The following is a 23196-nucleotide window of genomic DNA, read 5'->3' on the forward strand; positions in this document are numbered from 1 at the left end:
GGGTTGCTATTTCCTTCTCCAAGGGATTTCCCACTCCAGGGATTGAACTCGCATCTCCTGCATTTGCAGGCAAGTTCTTTACTACTAAGCCACCTGAGAAGTCTTTATATTTATCTAAACAGCGATAATTTTTTCTTTAATGTTTATGCTGCTTATCCTTGTTTTAGCATATTATTTCAGGAGGTTATCATGACCCAGGCTGCATTCTTAAAATAAAATACACAGAACTTGAGTCATGGAAGAGTAACTATAAATACTACTTTTTAAATTCTGAGTAGTTGTGGCACAGATTTCTCAGAATCTCTAGGACTTGTTGTTAATTGTCATTCTTGATAATGCCACATAATATGACTTCTGAGTAACTGATTGTCCCCTAAAAACCCAGTGGGATTTCACCGGACATCATGCCTCATACATGCAGAAACTATTGTCCCATGACAGTACAGTCTGTACTCTGGAGCTTGAAAATTCTAAATACAAAAAAAAAAAAAAATTCACCTCCAACAGAGCTGCTTGCTGGAGGTGAAGAGATAGCATTAAAGGGGAAAGAGAAGAGTTAATTTATAACATAGCAAGAGAAGTTGTATTGAATCATTGGCTTCTGCTTAACAGGGTAGATTTCTTCACTTAATGCCCAAGTTGAAAATCTTTTCTTCGAATCCAAAAACAGGGCAATTTACACAGTCTCTTCAACCACCACATCCAAAGGCAGAGCAGAGAAAGTTGTCATTTGAGGGTAACTGGTTATAGTCATCTTGGAGGGAAGACTGACAGAAATGGAGCATTTAACATAAAATAGGAAATCAGAAGAGAGAGAAATAGGGCTATGGATTTATAGCTGAGGAAGAATATGTGTCTTGAAATCTTGATATTTTTGCAGCTGAGCTAAAAGACTGAGAATTCTCTGCATTTATTGTAAAAGTCACAATCATGAAAAAAAGTCCACTTTGGCCAAGATTATGAACAGTATAGACAATGAACAAAAGGCATGAAATCAGAATAAGATCTGGAATGTACTAAAGCTGAGAGAATTCATTATAGATGCCCCCAACTGCAGATCTACCATGCTCTTAGTAGGCAAGAGTTGGCACTGCACACAGTATGTATAGCGTGCTTTCACTTTGTCTCTCTGCAAACTTTAGTAATAATTTGGTAAACTCCAGGTCATTCATTTCAGGATATTTTTCAATCATTTTCCTAAGCAGTTTTGTTGTTTTTCTATATATAATTAGAAACATTTAAAAGATAGTTATACTCAGGTGGATGGACCTATTTAGCAATGAAGCAGAACATAGACCAAAGTTCCAACATTCACAGAATGGTGAGTGAGCATTGTCAAGCATTGTTTTGCTTTCTGTTGGGGAGGTAAATTCCTCTAGAAGGTGAAGTCTTAAATGAGAAAGTCAGATTTCTTTCTATAAATCTGCTCCATCTTCTCTCCTTCCCTGTTTCTCTTTCCCACCCTTATCCTCTCACTTTCTTTTCTCCTCTCTTCCTTAATTCTTTCCTTCTCTTCCTCCCCTTATCACACCTGCATCCTTCCATTCCTCTCATAAATGTATATTGGGTAGCAAACACAGTGCGTATTTTACTTTTCTTCATTTTCCACTCTGCCTAATGAAAAATGCCCCTGAAGGATCATGCTCACTGGGTTCCTGCTATGGAGTCCAGTCTCGCAGCCCTGAAAAGATGCTCTCTGGTGCATAGCTTTGCTGAGTTGGACACACACGGCAGCACTGAGATAACAGGATACTCAGACGATGCTGTCGGGTGAACTGAAGTGCGGCAGCTGTAAGTAAGAAGGGTGAAAAAACACTGTAAAGGTGTACTGAAGCATGGAGATGAGCAATCTGCCATCGCAGGAGCTCCTAGGTAACAGGGAAGCAGACAGAATGACCCGGTATTTAGAAATTGAAAACTAAATTTTAGCTGACTCTGAGGCCGTAATAATTGATACTGAAACTTCCTAGGATGATGTTTTCTGTTTTTCTTAAGGTGGGAAGCTTTCCTAATTGTCAGTCTCTGTGGTCATACCAGGATCACCACAAATGGTGTCAATTTTGAAAAAAAGTTGGACAATTTGGAATATAGCTCAGTATATTACCCACGTGACTTAATAGAAAGTATGAGCTACAGTGCTTTGGAAACATGGAGAAACAGCTGGCTAATCCTATGAAGAGTTATTTCATTGTTGTTGTTTTTTTCTTTTTGTCACATAGGATACACCAGACTGTACCTGACCCTTAAATTATTGATAGATGGATGACTGATCAATAGATCAAAAGATAGGTATAGGAGGAACACATATAGAAGATTGTGGATTATAGCCAATTAGTCTGAAAATTCAGCCAGAGTGATGAGCTCTCCATTGCAATGCACTTGAAGGAAAGCTTTGTAGCAGATAAGAACATATCAATACATGGAGCTCAGGGACAGCCAATGAACTTGTGCCTAAGGGCAGCCAGCTTGGAGCATCATAGTGGGTAGTGTATGTTGACTTGCTTTATAAAGCAAATTTAGAAGAGTATGAACAACTTTCTTACAGTTTCTTTACCTTCAAAGAGGTGCAAAATATTACTGCTTCCACATGACAGTTCCATAGAGACAGTATTCTCTCTCTTATATGGTTGAGTAGGAGACAGCTAACCCAGAATCCTGTTTTTCAACTTTAGTGTAGAGTTTTACAGAACAAGAACATTTCCCATCTCACCTCAATAACTGGTCACAGTGGATACAGTTAGCAATCCCTTAATGCTATCTTTATTCTGCCCATATTCAAATTTCTTTAATTATTCACAAAATGCCTTTGCAGTCAGGTGTCCAAACCAGAATCGATCCAGGACCAAGCATCACATATCATACACCCAATAATTCTCTCTTGCTTTAGGAGGGAGGTTTTGTTTGTTTCTTTGTTTGTTTCCTTCTTCAACAGAAGAGCCCCATTTAAAAAACAAAACCTAACAAACAAACAAAACGCTACTCTGTTATCCTGCAGAAAACTTTCTTACTCTCTGGATTTAGCTCTTTATTTTCTCCTAATGTCATTTTCTTTTTCACTTCTGTGTGCTGTATTTCTGATACTTTGGAAATTTAGCTCTAAACCTTGAGTTAAACTTAAACATTAATAGAATGTCCAGAATATTAAATAAATCATGTTCTGTATCATAACAACACTGTGAGAAGAGCCATTTTTGCCTCTATATTTAGCTGAGAGAGTTACAGTTCAGATAAGGTAATTTGCCTGCTCTCCCACAATTAATAATAGGAATGCCCCTGGTTTATGTATTCTAGTATATACCTACTCATTACTATGATATTTTGAATGGCATTTTCCAGGGCAATGTGCCCAAGTTCTAATCTTTCTGTCTCCTGCTTTCTTTTTTCTTCTTTTTCTTCTCCTCCTTCTCCTTCCTCTCCTGTCATCTTCTTCCTCTTCTTCCTCCTTTTTTATACTTTTATTGAGGTACATTGGAAACATAATAAAATGTGTGTATTAAAAGTGTACAATATGATACATAGTAGTTTGAGTATATTTTGGGGCTGTATTGTTCAGTGGATCTACATGTCTGTCTGTTCCCCAAAATCAAACTGTTTTTGATTATTTGTGTAGCTTTTTGGTATAAGTGTTGAATTAGGTACAATAGGAATTCCAATTTTGTTATTTTATCAAAAAATTATTTGGCCATTCTAGGTCTTTTGCATTTTCTTATAAATATTAAGCTTGTCAGTTTCTACAGAAGTATTCCCTAGGATTTGTTTGGGATTTGCATTGAAAAATCCTTCCTTTTTTAAGCAGCCATATCAGTCCTCAGCAGGTAAACAAGTTTCTTACTACTCAAGTTTTGTATCACCTCCAACTAACCCATGGTTTTGAAAGCCTCTGGCAAATGCTGGCCCTCACCAGTAGAGAAGTAAGCTTTAACTGGCAGTGTTTAGCTGCACACTCATTAAGAAATATTTTCAACTACTTTGAAACCCTGGCAGTTGAAGTAACTTCTTTAAAGGAGGGAGTGATACATTGGAAGTTAAGATCGTTATCACTGTCCATTAATTTTTTTTGGTATAAATCCACTTCTTCTAGACTTTAAGAACTCAGTTTTCATAATTATTCAATAAATATAAACTGAAAGAAAAAATTCTACCAGAATCCCAGAAGTGCAAATAACATTACAATGCTAATACAGTCAGCAGGAGGCCGCAGTAGTCCAGATTATCATACATAACTGTCTCATGGAAACTAATTTGACTTTTATTGTGCTGCTAAATGAAATTATTACATGATCTATAGATTATTGAGCCCTGTGGCAATGCTGGAAAATGAGGCACTGTGCTGTATCTTTTACTTCGATGGTTGCAAGGTTTTTAAAACATTTTACATACTAAAAGTGAGTAAAGAACACTATAATGCTCAGAAACAACATAGTGAGTAAATAAATTACTTGCCAGAAACCATAAGTATGGCAGAAATAATGCAGCAAAGCATTTTCTCATTAACCATGTGCATCCAGTGAAGTCAAGGCTTTGAAGAGAACTTGGATGCGAGAGCTAAACAATTATGAGGACAAAGTTATTCCTCTGACAGGCATGCCCACAATGGCACCCCTAGCTGATTCCTTAGCAATCTGCAGTGGATTTTGGATATTTTAGGGAATTCCTCATCTTGGTTGGTGGTGTTGGAAACAATGTACCAAACATGGAAATTCTCAGGCTTTGAATCCATTGGAAATGGTTCAGTCTGATTAAGGGTTTTATTTATTTTTTTTAAAGCACAGTTTTAGGCAAAAGAAGTGTTTGGAGGTAAAGTCGTCTTTTTGTTACAGGACTTAATTTGAACATTACGGGAGACATATTTCTTGTTACAAGAATTGACCTTTGGGTTATAATTAGTATGTTAACAGCAATGGCTCAAATGAGTGCTAGTAGCTAAATTTTCATATCATTTGGGAGGTCTTCTTTGGACCCGTCTCCCAGATAGAGCCAGTACCCTCTGTTCTTCATGGCAAATAGATGGGGAAACAGTGGAAACAGTGGCAGACTTTATTTTGGGGGGCTCCAAAATCACTGCAGATGGTGACTGCAGCCATGAAATTAAAAGACGCTTACTCCTTGGAAGAAAAGTTATGACCAACCTAGATAGCATATTAAAAAGCAGAGACATTACTTTGCTGACAAAGGTCCATCTAGTTAAAGCTGTGGTTTTTCCAGTAGTCATGTATGGATGTGAGAGTTGGACTATAAAGAAAGCTGAGAGCCAAAGAATTGATGCTTTTGAACTGTGGTGTTGGAGAAGACTCTTGAGAGTCCCTTGGACTGCAAGGAGATCCAACAAGTCCATCCTAAAGGAGATCAGTCCTGAGTATTCATTGGAAGGACTGATGTTGAGGCTGAAGTTCCACTACTTTGGCCACTTGATGCGAAGAGCTGACGCACTGGAAAGACCCTGACGCTGGGAAAGATTGAAGGCAGGAGAAGGGGAGGACAGAGGATAAGATAGTTGGATGGCATCACTGACTCAATGGACATGAGCTTGGGTAAACTCCAGGAGTTGGTGATGGACAGGGAGGCCTGGCGTGCTGCAGTCCATGGGGTCGCAAAGAGTCGGACACAAGTGAGCGACGAAACTGAACTGAACAGAACCCTTTGTTCTATTGTGAGAACAACTGTGCTTTAGATCATCACTGAAGCACTTGTCACATTTACTGCAGGTAAGTTCTTCATGTGTGTGTCTGTCCTACCACCTCGAAAGCTCTGATCATTCAGAGTCTGTGCTATCAGATTATGCCACCCTGCGTCCACTAGGTACACCCACCTACCAGCCACCCAGGCCCATTTATTGAATATTTTATGACTTGACCACAATCCTCCACTCTACCTGGATACATCAAATATACTCTACATATCGCATAGTCAAAAGTGATTGATTCACTGTCATGAACAGGAGAACATGCTGTTGGTTCTTGTGTGCTGCCTTTGATCTCAGTGGAATAGCATATCATTTACCCAGTTATATAAACCAGACTCCTTGGGGCAAACCTGACTCTCTCTGTCCACCAACCTGCGTTTCCATTTACTGCTCTGGTTCCTTCATAGCCTTTGTACTATGAATATCTTTTAAATTCCATGCCTTCTTTCCATCTTCATGGTTGCTAACACAGCCCAAGCTGCCATCTTCTCTCACCTAGAATCCTATAATAGCCTATTACTAGGTCCTTCAAATCTATAATTTATTTTCCAAAATGAAGCTAAATTGACTATCTCAAAATACAAATATGACTGTGTTCACTCAATCTCATTCCTGTCAAAAACATTTAGTGTTTCCCATTCCTCTAAGGATAAGGAAAACAGAGTCTTTATGGGACTGTGGCCCAGCTCCTGACCATCCCTGACGACTATTCCTCCATATTCTTGGCCCCACTCTCTGGAATCTTGCCACACCAGCCCTCTCTCCTGAAATTCGTCCAATGTGCCACTTTCCCTTTCTAACAGGGACTTAACCCATTCAGCTCCCTGTGTCTGCATACCCGTCCTTTCTTTGTCATAGCGTAAATTCATAATCACCCCTGTCCTCTACTCAAGCCAGTGCTTCCTGAGACAGGCTTGCCTGACCCACAAGCTAAGCTAGATCCCTTTTCTTCGAAGCACCCACCTCCTTTTCACATGTCCACTTTGCTTTTTTCACATGTTCCTTCATTCTGTGCCTGTCCCATCTTGACTGCCTCACAAAGTCAGATTCTCCATGAAACTGGGACAGAGTCTATTGGAAACTTGCTTGTTACGAGAACTCAGTGTGTATTTTTGTTGTTATTCAAGAGATAAATGGATAAGAGTATGAATAGATACGTGCATAGGAAACCTTAGAGCATAACATCACATTCAAAATAAGAACAATAAACTAGAACATAGTGTTTTTTATATTTCTTTATTTTTCATGTTTCTTATATTTTGGTCAAGCAACATCTGTTAGTGAAATTTTAGTTTCTTAGTTTTTTTCTAGTAAAAGAAAAAGTGAATTCTTTGATTTTTTTTCTTTTACCTTAGTTATTGGGTTTTTTATATAAATTCAGTATTCTGGAATAACCTTTCATCTCCAAACCACCCACTTTTCAATTCAAAATTCACAATACTCCACAGCAGGAAAGAAACCTTATTACTTAGTCTAATGAGAATAGGCTTATTTTACTCCAATCTTTGATGTTCCATAATGGCCATGCTCTTAAAAAGGGAATTGTGATCATTTATTTTCATTCATTTTAATAAATATCAACCACCTACCAGGTGTCACAGGGCTTGATTGTGAGATTATGGAAATGAACAGGACCACATACTTGTTCTTCTGGTATGAAGTTCGCAGACAAGCTAGTGGTCCAGAGATAACAGTTGTGTTTAGAGCCATGATAATCATTTGTTGTAACATTTAATTACATTGTTGCTTGAGTATCCTGAGCCTTTCAAAACACTTAATAAGTAATATTGACCAAGAGTGGCACCTTGATAGGACCATTCAGACTCACAATAACAATTTTAATAAACTTGGGAGTCCTCAGAATCAAATAGGCAAATGGTTATACATGCCTGGAGGAAAGAAACATGACTTTATTGTGAATATTTCTAATAATCAATCACTTTAGGATCAATCTTTAGCCTAGAGACTGTATCCCCAGCCATAAAATTAAAAAATAATAATAATAATTTATTATAATTTTAAAGAATCCTGAGAGGAATAGAAAATATAAATAATACCTGTAATACCCTAAGCATGAAACTCAGTGTCTGTCTGTTCAAGCAAATTAAATTTTGACAAGAGTAAGAAATTAAAGAACAAATAGTCTTGAAATATCAATATTAGAAAACTTAAAAGAAACACATTGCCTAATTGAACATCCCTCTTTCTCCTAACATTTGCTTCCTGAACACCAAATTCCTTAAAGCAATGATTCCCATTTCTCCAGTTTCTACCCATTGTTATTTTAATATTGATTGAGACCTTGGTATATGCTGGAGAGACAGTAGGCCAATAACTTTCTATAAATCATCTCATTTAACTCTGCAGAAAACCAATGACCCAGGAACAGTTATTATCCCATTTCATTAATGACTAAAATTGAGGTGAGGTGAAGATAAATTTAAAAACTTATTCAAGATCATACAGCTAGTAATCAATAGAGTCAGGATTTAAAACCATGGCATCCAACCCCAGTGTCCTTAGTCATTTTGGTATGCTCTCCTCTAATAAAATATTCTCTAAACTGAATTAAAATTCAGAGAAATGAATAAGGAATAGATTTTAGGAGGGCAGCTTGTGGCTTAGAAATCAAATAATGGATTTCAAATTTTAAAATGTTGGAGGACACTGCCTTTCTCCTTCCCCATGGAGGTGGGGGTGGTAAATAGCCATCTTGGTAAGAAGAAAATGGATGGACTCTATTTTGAATGGCTCAGTGGATCAGAAGCCTCCAGCTGGATTTTAGCAATTTTTCTTTTTCTTATGGTTTTCTTTCTCAAAGATCTTAGCTGAATTTGTGCGGGGACTAAATCAAACTTTCTTGGCCATCCCTATTTCTTGGGAGTTTTGTTGGTTGGTGTTTTTGTTTGCTTTATAAAAATGATTGTTAGTTTTAGCTACAAGTCTAAAATTAAAATCTTGCAGTGAGGTCAGAGGAAAGCACTTTGAGTGGGTAGAGTTACTACAGGGCTGGGAACTGTAAAATGGAGTAACTCACAGTCCAAAGATGACGAACTTGAGCAGCTTGGCTGGGCCGGCATTAAAGGGCAGATTGACATGCCACACAGAGTGCCTTCCTCATGCAGAGGGGCAGTTCTGAAAAGGACAGTTTGCTGGGAATGAGCAGGGGGAAGTGAGGCCAAGTCATCTGCCACTGTCAACTTGTTGCTCCTTGTAGATACCTCAGGGGTATGCGCTGAGGTTTTTCAGGTGAACCAATTTTGTCTTTCTATTTTTAATTATTTATGGTCAGCGATGAACTTTGGTGCTCATTTGGCATGGCAGAACATGCTAATTGAAGATTAATCTACCTAACATATGCAAGTATCTGTGCAAGCAGTTTTAACTACTTGCTCATTTTTGACAAAATGATACACACAGGCACATACACAGGTGTACTTTTTACTAGAGTCTTCTGGACATGGTAGTTGGGGACTGCAGCTTGAGGGGGAAGGGAGAGAGTGACACGTGGTATTTACAGTGTATAACTTAACAGCATATTCGGCTCCCTCCTTTTAAACATGTCCTTTATTGACCTCTCTGTGGAGACACTTTGATAACACCTTAGGTCCCAGACTCACTCTATCCAATCATTGTTCTCTTTCTGTTTCTTCTTTGCCCATTCTTCTTTCTCTTTTCCCCCTTCCTCTCAGAAGCAGGGATGGGGGGGGGGGGGTTCGGGGGGGGGTGGGGACAAACGAAAAAACTAGGAAACAGGGAAGGGAGGGAAATCAGTGGAAGGAGAGAGCAGAGAGAGAGGAAAGATAAATATACAAATGGCCAGACCTTATATAAAAATAGAATTTGAATCTGCCTAGAAACCAAAGTCCTTATCTACAAGAACCAGCCCAGGAAGCTAGCCTGCTACAAATGAGATTTACGAGAAGTCAGGGAATTAATTCCCTGGTGGGTCCAGTAGTTGACTCCTTGCTTCCAGGGCAGGGGGCATGGGAACGTATAGGAAGTCAGATGACTATCTCTAGTAACAATCCAGGAAACTAAGCAATAATGTCTCTAAACAATCCACCCCAAATGACCAGGGTTTGATTAATAATTGACATATCTCTAATTTTTGTCCTCACTTTCACCTTAGCACCAACCAGGGAAAGTCAGATCTGCACTCTACCAATGGCAAAGGATGCCCTACTTCTAGCTGGCTCACCTACAGCTTCTTTATGCCAACAGCCTCCGATTACAACAGAGCCGAGGCCTTCCACTGTAAAACTTTTGAGTCTTTGCCAGAATGCAGATAACAGTGTCTGACTCTCTTGTGGTAGTAGCTCTAAATAAATAGCCTTTGCTTTTCTCATTTGGTTAGTCTTTGTTTATTTCCACAGAAAAAAAAGAAATGGAGAAAGGAAAAGAAAATTTTAAATCCCATTACTAATTGTTACTTTTAATTTTTGTTTATACTTTCTATGTATCAAAAGAATCATAGATTTATTGTGAGTGAGAAATGTATGTTTTATGCATCTTTGTGTGTCTCAACATTCCTAGCTAAAAAATTTTAACGTAGTAGATATTTTTTTTATATTTATTACTGAATGAAATGAAGCAACATAGCAATATGCAGACCCAAAAGAACCTTTTAAGAACTTTGATGTGACTTCCATTTCAAGTGGGAGAGCTCAATCACAAAAATGTAAAACACACATCTAAGCAGTAACTTTTTGAAACTCCTGAATTTTGCTTCTTTCCTACTACTTCATGCTTTTTCTCACATTTAATCTCTGAACATACATATATATATTATATTAAAGGATATATCTATCTATCTCATATACATCAGTTAATTCTTTCATAAAAGGAATGATTCTCTTAAAAATTATACCCTAATTTATATATTAGATATAAAAATAATATTTTCAGTGTTATGAATTTTTATTTTAAATGGGTAGCTTTTTTGACTATGTGATTAAACTCCTGTTTCACTCCAAATTCTACTGAAATACCAGTAATAATGATGATAGGAATAATAATAACACTATTCATTATATAGCTACTATATAGTAGTATTACTTTTATTACTTCTATATACTTCTAGTATATAAAAGTATTAAAAGAAAATAATACCACAAGAATGCTGAAAGTGGTAGAAAATGGGAAGTCTCTGGACAGAAGATTTTAACCCATTTCTGTAAGACAGAAAGCCAAAGACACCAAGTAGGGAATTCCTAAAGATGCCAGAGAGCTTTTGTTTACAAAATTATGTTTGTTTATATTTATCAAATTATAAATCAACAGTGAGAAAATTAAGTACTATTGATTTATTTTTAAATGGCAATCAGAAAGCCATTAAATTAACATGGAGAGTAACTATGAAAAACAACAAAAAAATAATGAAGAGTGACATTGTTCATACACTTTTGCCAATCTCTTTTATGTTTGGCTTAAATGAAAGACAACTGGATTATCATATTTGGTTCTGCCTATAATCTGTTAGGATTTGGTTTTTTAGGTTGCTCTCTAGGCAAAAAATCTGCCTTCACACAGACATGCCGTGCAGGATCACTGTAGATCGTCTTCTCTGATACATCAGAATAATTGTAGAAGTTGAGCATGGGGACCAGTGCTATGGATCTACCCCAACATGTCTAGATTCTTTACAAAGTTTTCTTATAGTCAGAATTGTAAATGAATAGAAGCAAGAAAACTTGGGACTTCCCTAGCGGTCCGGTGCTGCATTTCCACTAAGGCGGGCGCAGGTTCCAGCCCTGGCTGGGATCCCACAGGCCTCGAGGCACAGGCAAAAACAAACAAAAAAACAAGAAAATTAATGACGCCTATTAACATGGGTAAAGTATTTGATTCTACAACTTAGTATAAAATGCATCAACAAAATGGTTGGTGGATGATATTAATAAGTTGAATAAAGCACTAATTTTAAAATCTAGTAACGAGTACATGGGTGTTCACCTAAACAGTTTTTCAGCTTCTCAGTATATTTAACATTTTTTCATTAATAAAATGTTGGGAAATTTTTTAAGATGTTGCACACAAACAAAAAACATAACAAAATAAAGTAAATGAAATAAAAATCACCCTGTCCTTGCTATCAACAGAGCCTTACTTTAGTGTCAGCTGTAGGCTCTTCTTTCAATAAAAAGCTCAAAAACTGCCCCACTTCGGGTTGGCAAAGGAAAAATCCTAGTTCTGAACAAAGATCTGAGATGAGGAAACTAGGCCTTTCATAGTGGTACCCTTTTCCAGTGGTAGTTTTGTTACAGGAACTTTTTTTTTCAATATTTCCATTTTAGAAATATGCCTTAGAGGTTCTTGCAGTTTGTTTCCAAAAGTGATTCTTGGTCTAAACACGACATAAAGTTCTTTGGCCTCAGGGAATAAATATTTAATTTTTCTATGAAATTTGAACATGCCTATTTGACCTTTGTTGTAATTTATTGTTGTTTTTATGAGAAACTTTAAAATTTAAGACATGCTTATGAAACAGTTACAAAGAGACCTCTACAGGATCTCCAGTTCGGAGGCCAAGAGGGAGATATTAACAGGAAAGAGAAATTGGTGTCAGCAACAAAAACAGATTATTCAGAAACATTAAAGGTCATCACTTAGATTTACCTTGTGATATCCCTTCTGGTTTCAATTCTTTTTTTTTTTTTTGAAACAAAACTTTTATTTTCATATAAATAAAGCCTATTGAAGGCTTAAACTTTATTTTAATTGGAGTATAGGTGCTGTACAATGTTAGTTTCTGCTCTAAAAGGAAGTGAGACAGCCATATGTATACATATGTCCCCTCCCTCTTGGACCGGTCCTACTTAGTGGTGGCAAAGAATGCTGGCCATAGTAAAAGTGGCATGTGTGGAACCCACATTTTTCTTCTCATTTTGTGAAAATAGACGTCAGAGTGAGTAGGATTGGGGAAAAAAAAAAAATGAAATCCTTACTCAGATAGAGCCCTGAGGAGGATTCCTGAGTGTCTGAGTCCTAAAATATAGAAGACTTGGAAAATCATTACATGCATTTCCTTTCTTCTTATTTAGCCTTTCTGGAAATTACACACAAAATGTAGGGAAGTTTCAGTTAATTTTGGTGAAATGGCTTGCCATGGTCTCTCAGTGCTAGTAGTGGAAATCAAGAATTGAAGCCATAAAAAGGAACAATACTGGGTCATTTGTAGAGACGTGGATGGACCTAGAGTCTGTCATACAGAGTGAAATAGGTCAGAAAGAGAAAAACAAATGCTGCATATTAACGGGTGAATGTGGAACCTAGGAAAAATGGTACAGAAGAACCTTTTTCATTTTTTTTTTTTTTTTGCAGAGCAAGGGTAGAGATGCAGGCAGAGGTAGAGAAGGGACGTGTGAACACAGTTCACCCCCCTCCCCCCGGGTTCACACGTCCCTTCTCTCCTCAGGGCTCTACCTGAGTAAGGACTTCATTTTTTTTTTTCCCAATCCTACTCACTCTGACGTCTATTTTCACCAAATGAGAAGAAAAATGTGGGTTCCACACATGCCACTTTTACTATGGCCAGCATTCTTTGCCACCACTAAGTAGGACCACAATAGGAAATCCTACAAGACCTTTGTCTTTATCACCGTCTTCATTCAGGGAAATAGGTGCTGAGAGATTTGTTGTTGTTGCTTTTGTTTCTTAACAAATATAAAGTTACAAAACAGCTCAGCAGCTCTTCAACTTTTTGCTTAGCAGTGGAGACCTGAAGTTCCATCTGTTAAGATAAAAATTAAAATTTAGGAAATGCACAGCCAGAAACTGCTAAATGGTGAGTTTGGCTTTTCTAAGCAGTATTAAAATATGAGATATATATTTTAAGTGATATAAGAGAGACTCTTTGCACACCCTTTACTTCACTGCAGATATTGAGGTATTGAAGAAAAGTGACTCAGTGTCAGGACTAAAGGATCTCAGAAGCTAATAGCTTATGAATACCCAAAGCGCCTCACAAGCCTGTGTAAATCTCCTCAATTAACCTTCTTCTTAAAAACCAAGAAGTAAATAGATTAGTAAATAAAAATAACCAACTGAACAACATATCCAAGGCATTAAGGAAGCACATGCAATATGTAGTATTTTATAAGAAAATTGAGAGCGAAAGGAGAAAGGGAAGAGGTTTAGACAAGGGTATGGACAGGGAGTATGGACAAGGGTTTCCCTTGTGGCTCAGCTAGTAAAGAATCTACCTGCAATGCAGGAGACCTGGGTTTGATCCCTGGGTTGGGAAGATGCCCTGGAGAAGGGAACAGCTACTCTCTCCAGTATTCTGGCCTGGAGAATTCCATGGACTGCATGGAATTCATGGGCTCCATGGGGTCGCAAAGAGTCAGAGAAGACTGAGCAACTTTCACTTTTTTTGTGGACAGGGAGAGGTTTTGAGGGGATTGAGTCAATAATGTGAATCATCTCACTTTGAGAACCCTATTTATGTCTCTGTTATAAGTAATAGAGATCTAACTGATCCCTTAATCATCCAGTCCACCTTGGCCCTGTTGAATGTGTAATACCTAGTGTTTCTTTTCACCCTTGCTACAGGATGGGTTGGATTGAGTATCCAGGGAATGGAAGTTCCTTAAACATTTTGTCTCACATTCAAACAGATCATATCACTTATCACGGTTTCTCAGTTTTGGTATCTACCAAATGGAAGAAGCCAGACTCTTAGATTTCACGGAGAGTTCCAATACATTTCAAAAACTCTTGGAATAGGCTTTAGTCAGACACTCAGGAGGTTTAATCTTGCCTGTAACACTACCTCGTTAGTCTTCAGCAGAGTTTTTCCCATCCTGAGTATAAGTTCCAAAATATGAAAAGCAATAGTGAACTATAAAGTTCTACACTCTGTCTTCAGGAAGGATGTTATAAAGGACCTGGGGAGCTGATGATGGTGGATAGTGATGATCACTAACATTAATTAGGTACTAATCAATATAAACACTATTGTAAATATTTTACAAATAATATTTTACTTTATTCTCCCAGAACCCCTATAGATGATAAATCTAAGGCATATTCTTACAGTCAGAGAGACAATGTATTCCAAGAGTATCACTGATTCTTACAAATCTACTATTTTTTTTAAACCTCCTTCACCCCAGATCTGTTGAGATGTCAGAATAATCAATGTGTATAAAAATTCTTTAGAAATTTTAAAACAAAATGTAAATATGAAGTATTATTTGACTCACCAGTCAGGACCACATGCAAAATATAGGGCAAGCCATTTGCCTCTTTTTCTGATACATTTCCGTCTTAATTTCATCTACTCTGGTGATTTGAACTTTTCTTTCACTTCCGCCCTTTTCATCTATCTTTTTATTTCATTATATTGTCCAGGAAATCCCATGGACAGAGGAGCCTGGTGGGCTACAGTCCATGGGGTTGCAAAAGAGTTGGACATGGCTTAGCGACTAAACAAGAAATTCCAACAAAACTTTAGACGTTGTTTACACCCACTATTCAAGCTCTATTTTCAAATTGTAAATAAAGTCTAACTACATTGTCACCGATTATTTCCCATTATAATAAGATGAGTTTCAACAGTAAAAATAGCAACTGTTACCAGGCTGCCTGATGTTGTGTCCCCAGGCAAAAGGGTTATTTGGGGAAAGAAAGGATAGGAAGCAGAATTGGTTAGAAGGAGAAGTTGAATACAGTATAGAGTTGATGGAAGTGGCAGCCAACTCTGCAGAGAATTCTGAAGCTGCAAAGCTATTCCAAATTGGTATGACTAATCTCTCTTCCCATCAAGATTAGTCATTAATGTAGGCAGTCCCTCAGCAACAGGTATGATTTTGGTGTTCTCCTGGAGAGACAAGCCCCACAGTGAGCTGACTCCTGAAGACTGGCTGTCCCAGCAACTGTGCTCATACATTCATTTCTAAAGAAGAGTTAGACTGACCACACATCACAGGGGGCCCCAGCTAGATCTAGTTCAGTTCAGTTCAGTCGCTCAGTCGTGTCTGATTCATTGCGACCCCATGAACCGCAGCATGCCAGGCCTCCCTGTCCATCACCAACTCCCGAAGTCCACCCAAACCCACGTCCATTGAGTCGATGATGCCATCCAACCATCTCATCCTCTGTCGTCCCCTTCTCCTCCTGCCCTCAATCTTTCCCATCATCAAGGGCTTTTCAAATGAGTCAGCTCTTCGCATCAGGTAGCCAAAGTATTGGAGTTTCAGCTTTGGCATCAGTCCTTCCAATGAACATCCAGGACTGATCTCCTTTAGGATAGACTGGTTGGATCTCGTTGCAGTCCAAGGGACTCTCAAGACTCTTCTCCAGCATCACAGTTCAAAAGCATCAATTCTTCAGTGCTCAGCTTTCCTTATAGTGCAATTCTCACGTCCATACATGACCACTGGAAAAACCATAGCCTTGACTAGATGGATCTTTGTTGGCAAAGTAATGTCTCTGCTTTTTTATGCTGTCTAGGTTGGTCATAACTTTTCTCCCAAGGAGTAAGCGTCTTTTAATTTCATGGCTACAGTCACCATCTGCAGTGATTCTGGAGCCCAGAAAAATAAAGTCTGACACTGTTTCCACTGTTTCCTCATCTATTTCCCATGAAGTAATGGGACTGGATGGCGTGATCTTAGTTTTCTGAATGTTGAGCTTTAAGCCAACTTTTTCACTCTCCTCTTTCACTTTCATCAAGAGGCTCTTTAGTTCTTCACTTTCAGCCATAATGGTGGTGTCATCTGCATATCTGAGGTTATTCATATTTCTCCCAGCAATCTTGATTCCAGTTTGTGCTTCTTCCAGCCCAGTGTTTCTCATGATGTACTCTGCATATAAGTTAAGTAAGCAAGGTGACAATATACAGCCTTAACGTACTCCTTTTCCTATTTGGAACCAGTCTGTTGTTCCATGACCACTTCTAACTGTTGCTTCCTGACCTGCGTACAGGTTTCTCAAGACACAGGTCAGATGGTCTGGTATTCTCATCTCTTTCAGAATTTTCCACAGTTTATTGTGATCCACACAGTCAAAGGGTTTGACATAGTCAATAAAGCAGAAATAGATGTTTTTTTTCTGGAACTCTCTTGCTTTTTTTCATGATCCAGTGGATGTTGGCAATTTGATCTCTGGTTCCTCTTGCCTTTTCTAAAACCAGCTTTAACATCTGGAAGTTCACGGTTCATGTATTGCTGAAGCCTGGCTTGGAGAATTTTAAGCATTACTTTACTAGCATGTGAGATGAATGCAATTGTGCAGTAGTTTGAGCATTGCCTTTCTTTGGGATTGGAATGAAAACTGACCTTTTCCAGTCCTGTGGCCACTGCTGAGTTTTCCAAATTCGTTGGCATATGGAGTGCAGCACTTTCATAGCATCATCTTTCAGGATTTGAAATAGCTCAACTGGAATTCCATCACCTCCACTAGCTTTGTTCATAGTGATACTTCCTAAGGCCCACTTGACTTCACATTCCAGGATGTCTGGCTCTAGGTGAGTGATCACACCATAGTGATTATCTGGGTCGTGAAGATCTCTTTTTTACAGTTCTTCTGTATATTCTTGCCACCTCTTCTTAATATCTTCTGCTAGATCTAGAGGAACACACAAATTCACCTCAGAGCAAATCTTGGTTGAGAGAGCATTCCTTTAATAACCTCCTTTAGTTATGCAGGTAGTATAATTTTAGTAGACACCCACTGCCCTGGAGTTGTGCAAGAGGACCTTTTGTGACCTCAAAGCCTCTTTTCCAAATATGCTTTGGTAAGCAAAACTAGTCACTGGTAAATTTGCTAAATATTATCTGAAAGGGAAAAAGTAGAGCCCCTGACCTCTTCCCTTTTGAGATTTAATACTATAGACAGTCTTCTACATCTCTACTGAGATATTACTGAGATTTGTTGGCAGGAAAGAACCAGCAACAAAACTGAGGGAGAACTTCGGTTCAGTCACTCAGTTGTGTCTGACTCTTTGCAACCCCATGGACTGCAGCTCACCAGGCTTCCCTGTCATTCACCAACTCCCAGAGCTTGCTCAAGCTCCTGTCCATCGAGTCGGTGATGCCATCCAACTATCTCATCCTCTGTTGTCCCCTTCTCCTCCTGCCCTCAATCTTTCCCAGCATCAGGCTCTTTTTCAGTGAGTCAGTTCTTCGTATCAGGTGACCAGAGTATTGGAGCTTTAGTCTCAGCATCAGTCCTTCCAACGAACATTCAGGACTGATTTCCTTTAGGATGGACTGGTTGGATCTTCTTGCAGTCCAAGGGACTCTCAAGAGTTTTCTCTAACACCATAGTTCAACAGCATCAATTCTTCAGTGCTCATCTTTTTTCATAGTCCAACTTAGCAGATCTGGCCCAATAATCCAGTGGTTTCTTAGAATCTGAAAGGTTGTACTCAAGATGAGGTAGATTCTCTTGTTAATCTGTCTTTTGTTATAGGAGCTCCAGTCAATCATTTAGAAGGAGAGAAGGAAAATTATTCTTCCCCCTTTACAAGTGTAAAGCAGAGAATGTGATTAGAAACTGATTGGTTGCTACTTAGTCAAGGTAAGTGTGCAGCATCGCTGCAGATGTCCAGAGGTGTGAACTAAGAAAAGCAGTGTAGCAGTGAGCAAGAGTGCTTACAACTAGATGAGACTCATTTTCCCTAGCTGTATCTTATTTGCCTTGAAAGTTCAAATATTCGTTTAATAAATATTTATTGAGTGACTACAGTGTAAGATCTCATCTCATCCCCAGACACTGGGGCTACAGCTACAAACAAAACAGACGTAATCTCTGCCTTTAAGGAGCTTAAATCCTAGTAGCAGAGGCATGAAATTAACAGGCAACCAAGGAAATTAAATCATTTCAGACGGGATCAGAATGAGGGAAACAAAGCAGAATAAGTTGTATGGAGAGTGAATGGAAAATACTGGCTCCTGACCAAGACTGTCTCCCCTGCTGAGGTTCTGGGATTGCTTAGTGATGGTGGAAAGTCATTAGGAGGCAGGTGCTGAATATTCTCTTAGTTATACCAGGAGGTAGTGTTTTAAGTAAGTAATTGGAAAAATTAAAAGTGACCTTACTTGTACTCCAAATGGTGACACCAACATAGATCTTATACCACTACCACCACCGCCAACAACAACAAAACTCTTAGCCCGAGGGCTTGAGTCTCTGGGAAACAAAATTTCTCAGCTAAAAGGTCCAGTTTCATCTTCCCTGCTTCCTTTCTCACTCCAAATGTAGATTTAATATAACTAGGAGAAATGATACTAAACCACTAAATATTTTATAGATGCATGAAGGTTAGCCATTATATATGTTCCTGGATGTGCCTTATTCACAGCCATTTGCAGCTAATTATGAAACAGCCTTAAGCTCTGTCTGAGGTGGGTAGGAGGTGGGGAAGTGGAGGGAGCCTTTAACTGCCATAGAGAGGAAACTTTGTAAACATATATATAAATATTTCAGAAGACAGAATTAGGAGAAATATATTCTATAGTGTGAATCCAATCTCATAGAACATCTGGCATAATCATTTGTATGTGATAGGTGCCCAATGACCATTTGTTGAATGAAGACTAAAAGTCAAGACTAAGCAATGAACATGACGCACGCACCCTTGAAAGTATTGTTTTCTGATTTTCCATCCAGGAAGCACATGTTCTTGATAGACTGTTTTCAGTTTCTCTCATACCTTTGCCCATTTGGTCTTTCATTTCTTACTATATATAGCTCCTCCTTAGATGGTGGGGAGGGGGGGAACTTGTATCTCTCTTTTTTTAGCAGTTGTTATGGTAAAGAGATTTAGACATAAAAGAAACTCATATGACAAGATAAAATGGGGATTGATGATTTCACTGATATTTTTTTAAGCTGTCCTGCTTTAGCAATGTAATTTCAAGGTGGCCTAAGCAATATAATTCCAAGAGAGAAAATTGCTTTAAATTATACTATTTGTCCCAAGCTGAGTTCAACTTCATTCCATGGTTAACTAGTTGCTGTATGGAAGTAAATACTTTGTAGTTACTTTAGTCTTCTTGCCATGTCTTCATGCAAGAAAAGAGATAATTTATCAAGCCATAGAATATCATTGAGAAAGATCCAGGAAAGTTATATCTTGTCTTTAGGAAAAGTGGTACTTTTTGTTGTTTCACGATCACTCTTAGATCATTCTTTCTTTGCCTGGGATCTGGCTAGAAGTGTTAGAGTCCTTTATCTGTACAACTGTTTCTTCAGGTAATTCCCCATCCAATTCTTTCTCAAACCAGTGGCAGTGTTCCCATTGTCCAGGGATGAGCTGTTCCAGCAGCACTCTTTGTCACGTTTCTTTCTTTTAGTATTTATTTATCTATCTGTTTTTGGCTGTGTTGGGTCCTAGTCATGGCATGCAGGAACCTTGTTGTGGCACTCGGATCTTTTGCTGCAGCACACGGACTTCTCTCTCATTGTGACCCCCAGGGTCAGTAGATGTCCCTCATGGGCTCAACTGCCACAGAGCATGTGGGGTCTTAGTTCCCCGACCAGGGGTCGAACCCCCATCCCTTGCACTGAAAGGCAGATTCTTAACCACTGGACCACCAGGGAAGTCTCCTCTTTGCCTTATTTATTGAAAAGAAAAAAAAAAAAGACATTCCATATTGGAAATTGGCTTTGTAATAGGTATCTATGCCCAGAGAATTTCAATCCATGTCTTTCTCATGAAATTGACAAGCTGGAAGGAAGCTTATCTTTCTAGGACTTGCCTAATCCCATGGCCCTTTCATGATTGCAGGGAATAATTTGTTATTGTTGAGAGGAAACTTTTTTTTTTTTCCTCAACCCTCTCAGGGTCCCTAGCTGGGTCTGAAAATTAAACTGACAGACTGACAGGAGAAAAAGCATACAGGTTTATTTAATATAAGTTTTACATGATACAGAAGCCTTCATAAGAAAACAAAGACTTGAAGAAATGATTAACCCGAAGTACTTTCATGATAGGTTTGATGAAGCGTGGATAGTCATGGAGAAATATGATAAGTGAAAGGCTATGGGGTGAGTGTAATAAATCAAGGGAAAGAGTAAGTTTTGTTTGTTCAAATTATTCTCTGTGTCCCTCTGTCCTTGGGAGTAGGGATGTTCCCTTCCTCCAGAGGTAAGGAGGGTGCCACTCGCATGAGGGTCTATGAGGTTTCAGGGAGGAGGGCAGTGGGAAGGTTGGACTAACCTTCCTGTTGCTGTCATTTTCTGACTCCTTCAGTGTAAAATATTCAATATGCAAAGCTACTGTATTTTGGAGTAAAGTCTCCTGAACCCCATCACTATCTTTGCATCAGTATCTGTTCTGAAAACATCCCCTTCTAATGATAACCATGAGTAGAATTGACCTCAGAAATCAAGAACATGAAATTGTAATTAAAATGAAGACATGTTCACAGCATTGACTTGGGATAGTACACAAAAGTTTGTAGGCTAATTTCCCAGCTAGTGATATGCATTCTGAGCTTAGTCAAGAAGTTTGAAGGTGTGAAGGCTAATATTTTGGATTTTGTTGTTGTTGAAGCTATACATAGCTTCATACAGAAGCTATGTATAGGTAGAGTTGAAGGAGGTCCTGGACATGTTTCTCTAGATCATATGTTCTCAAAAGAGGTAATGTCACTCCCTGAGGGGCAAAATTGATGCTCATGTGGTAAAAAAAAGTGACATCTAGTCGACATCTCTGTCGACCAGAGAAACAAGAAGAAAGTTAATTTGGGGTCTTAGGTATTGCAATTCGGAAAACACAGCAAAACCAAAAGAGTATTCCGGGGAAGAGGGAAAAGTCAGGGACTTATAAAGGTGAAAGCACAAGGTTGTTAAAGTTGTCTGACAGGAATTATGATCAACTGATTCAAGAAAGGAAATGTTTGTCCTCAAGGGATAGGCTGACGTGAGTTATTTTAGTTATTTTAGGGTGAGGGTCTGATAAGTGTCTTGAATTTCTGGAACACTGGGTGGATGTTTTGGATGCTGGGTTAAGACAGCTAGAGGTCGAAGTTCACATGCATAAGTCACCCTTCTTCAGTGGCCTCCCCGCTCCCCTTTAGGGAGCTCTCACAGCAAAATGAACCCGTTTTTTATTTTCCTTTTACACTATATACACATGTATGAAAGTGAAGTGAAGTCACGCAGTCGTGTCCGACTCTCTGCGACCCCGTGGACATATAAAATACAATATATTAAATGTATGTGTATTATATAAACAGGCATTGTATCTGTAGTACTAAACTTCAGTGAAGGGTGCAATTAGGAAAAAATTATCTAAAATCATTCCATAGGAGAAAAATAAATTGTGACCAGTTTCTACCACCTTTACATTGCCCGTGAAGAGTTGCTGGATAGAGGTTAAAAAAGTAATCTATTAAATCAAATACAATGTATGCTCAACTGGCCTTATTTTTTGCATCTTCAATCACAAAAGGTTATATTTTGCAACCAAGGGCTAACCATCAGTTAGACTCTTTGAACTACACCTTGCTTAATAAATAATATTCTATAGCCTGTCTTCACTAGTCAAGCTTGCTTTAATTGTTCCTGCAAATTGCATACCCTCCAAGTCACATAACTTAGACAATGTGTCTCATATAACTTAGACAATATGTCACAAGACTCCTTTAATGGCCCCTCTATAGATAATATCTGACAAATGAGTCACTCTGTTCACAGTTGCTGAAATCGTTTTTTCAGGAACTTAGAGTCAACTCTTGTCCAGCTCGAGTTCAAGCCAGTTTAGACTAGTTGGAACCACCAACTCTCCAACTGGGCCTGGGCAAGTGGCTGATGGTTGACCTTTTGATGTCAGAGGGACAAAAACCTCAATCTCAGATCATTGTGATGTCCCCATTTTCTGAATATGCCTCGCATGAAGAAGGATATAACTCAGAGCAGTGATTACTTACGTTTTTCTTGCCTCAGTCACTTCTCCCTACACTCTGCCCGCCCTGTACTCTTCACTCATGAATATCCCAAGCTCCTTCTCTTTGGGGAGGTGGATCTGAGGCTTGTTCTGTTGTCTCCTCACTTAACCACCTCATGAATAAACCCTTTGTCTGTTGCAAACCTCAATGCCTCAGCTTTTGGATTGCTGCCTGTCAGGCAAACAAACCTGGCTTGGCAACACTTTTATTATTGCTATCATAAATAAACAAACTCTGTGAAAGTAAAGCTATTCCAAAAAACTTCACTCCTACCAACTCTAAAATTCTATCTAGTTAGATATAAAGAGTGGGAGAAATTATGGATAATAATGAGAGATTTGCTTCAGCCGGTATGAGAAAGAGATACAAACGAAAATTTGTGGGTGGGCTAAGAAGAAATTTTTGCCTGAAATGTTTTGAAAACTGTCTGCAAAATCAAGCTGGAGCAACTGTTTGCAAGACAATTGTATTTCAGACTCAGAGGAACTCTTCCTTGCTGGAAGTGTAACCTTGGCCATGGCAGAAATAAATGCTCACGGAAAGTGTTCTCCCTCCTTCCTTGTGAATGCTTTCTGTCCTGAGGCCTCTCAAGAGTAGAGACAAGATCCTTTT

Source organism: Oryx dammah, unplaced genomic scaffold, assembly GCF_014754425.2.
Source record: "Oryx dammah isolate SB20612 unplaced genomic scaffold, SCBI_Odam_1.1 HiC_scaffold_7, whole genome shotgun sequence".
NCBI lineage: Eukaryota > Metazoa > Chordata > Mammalia > Artiodactyla > Bovidae > Oryx > Oryx dammah.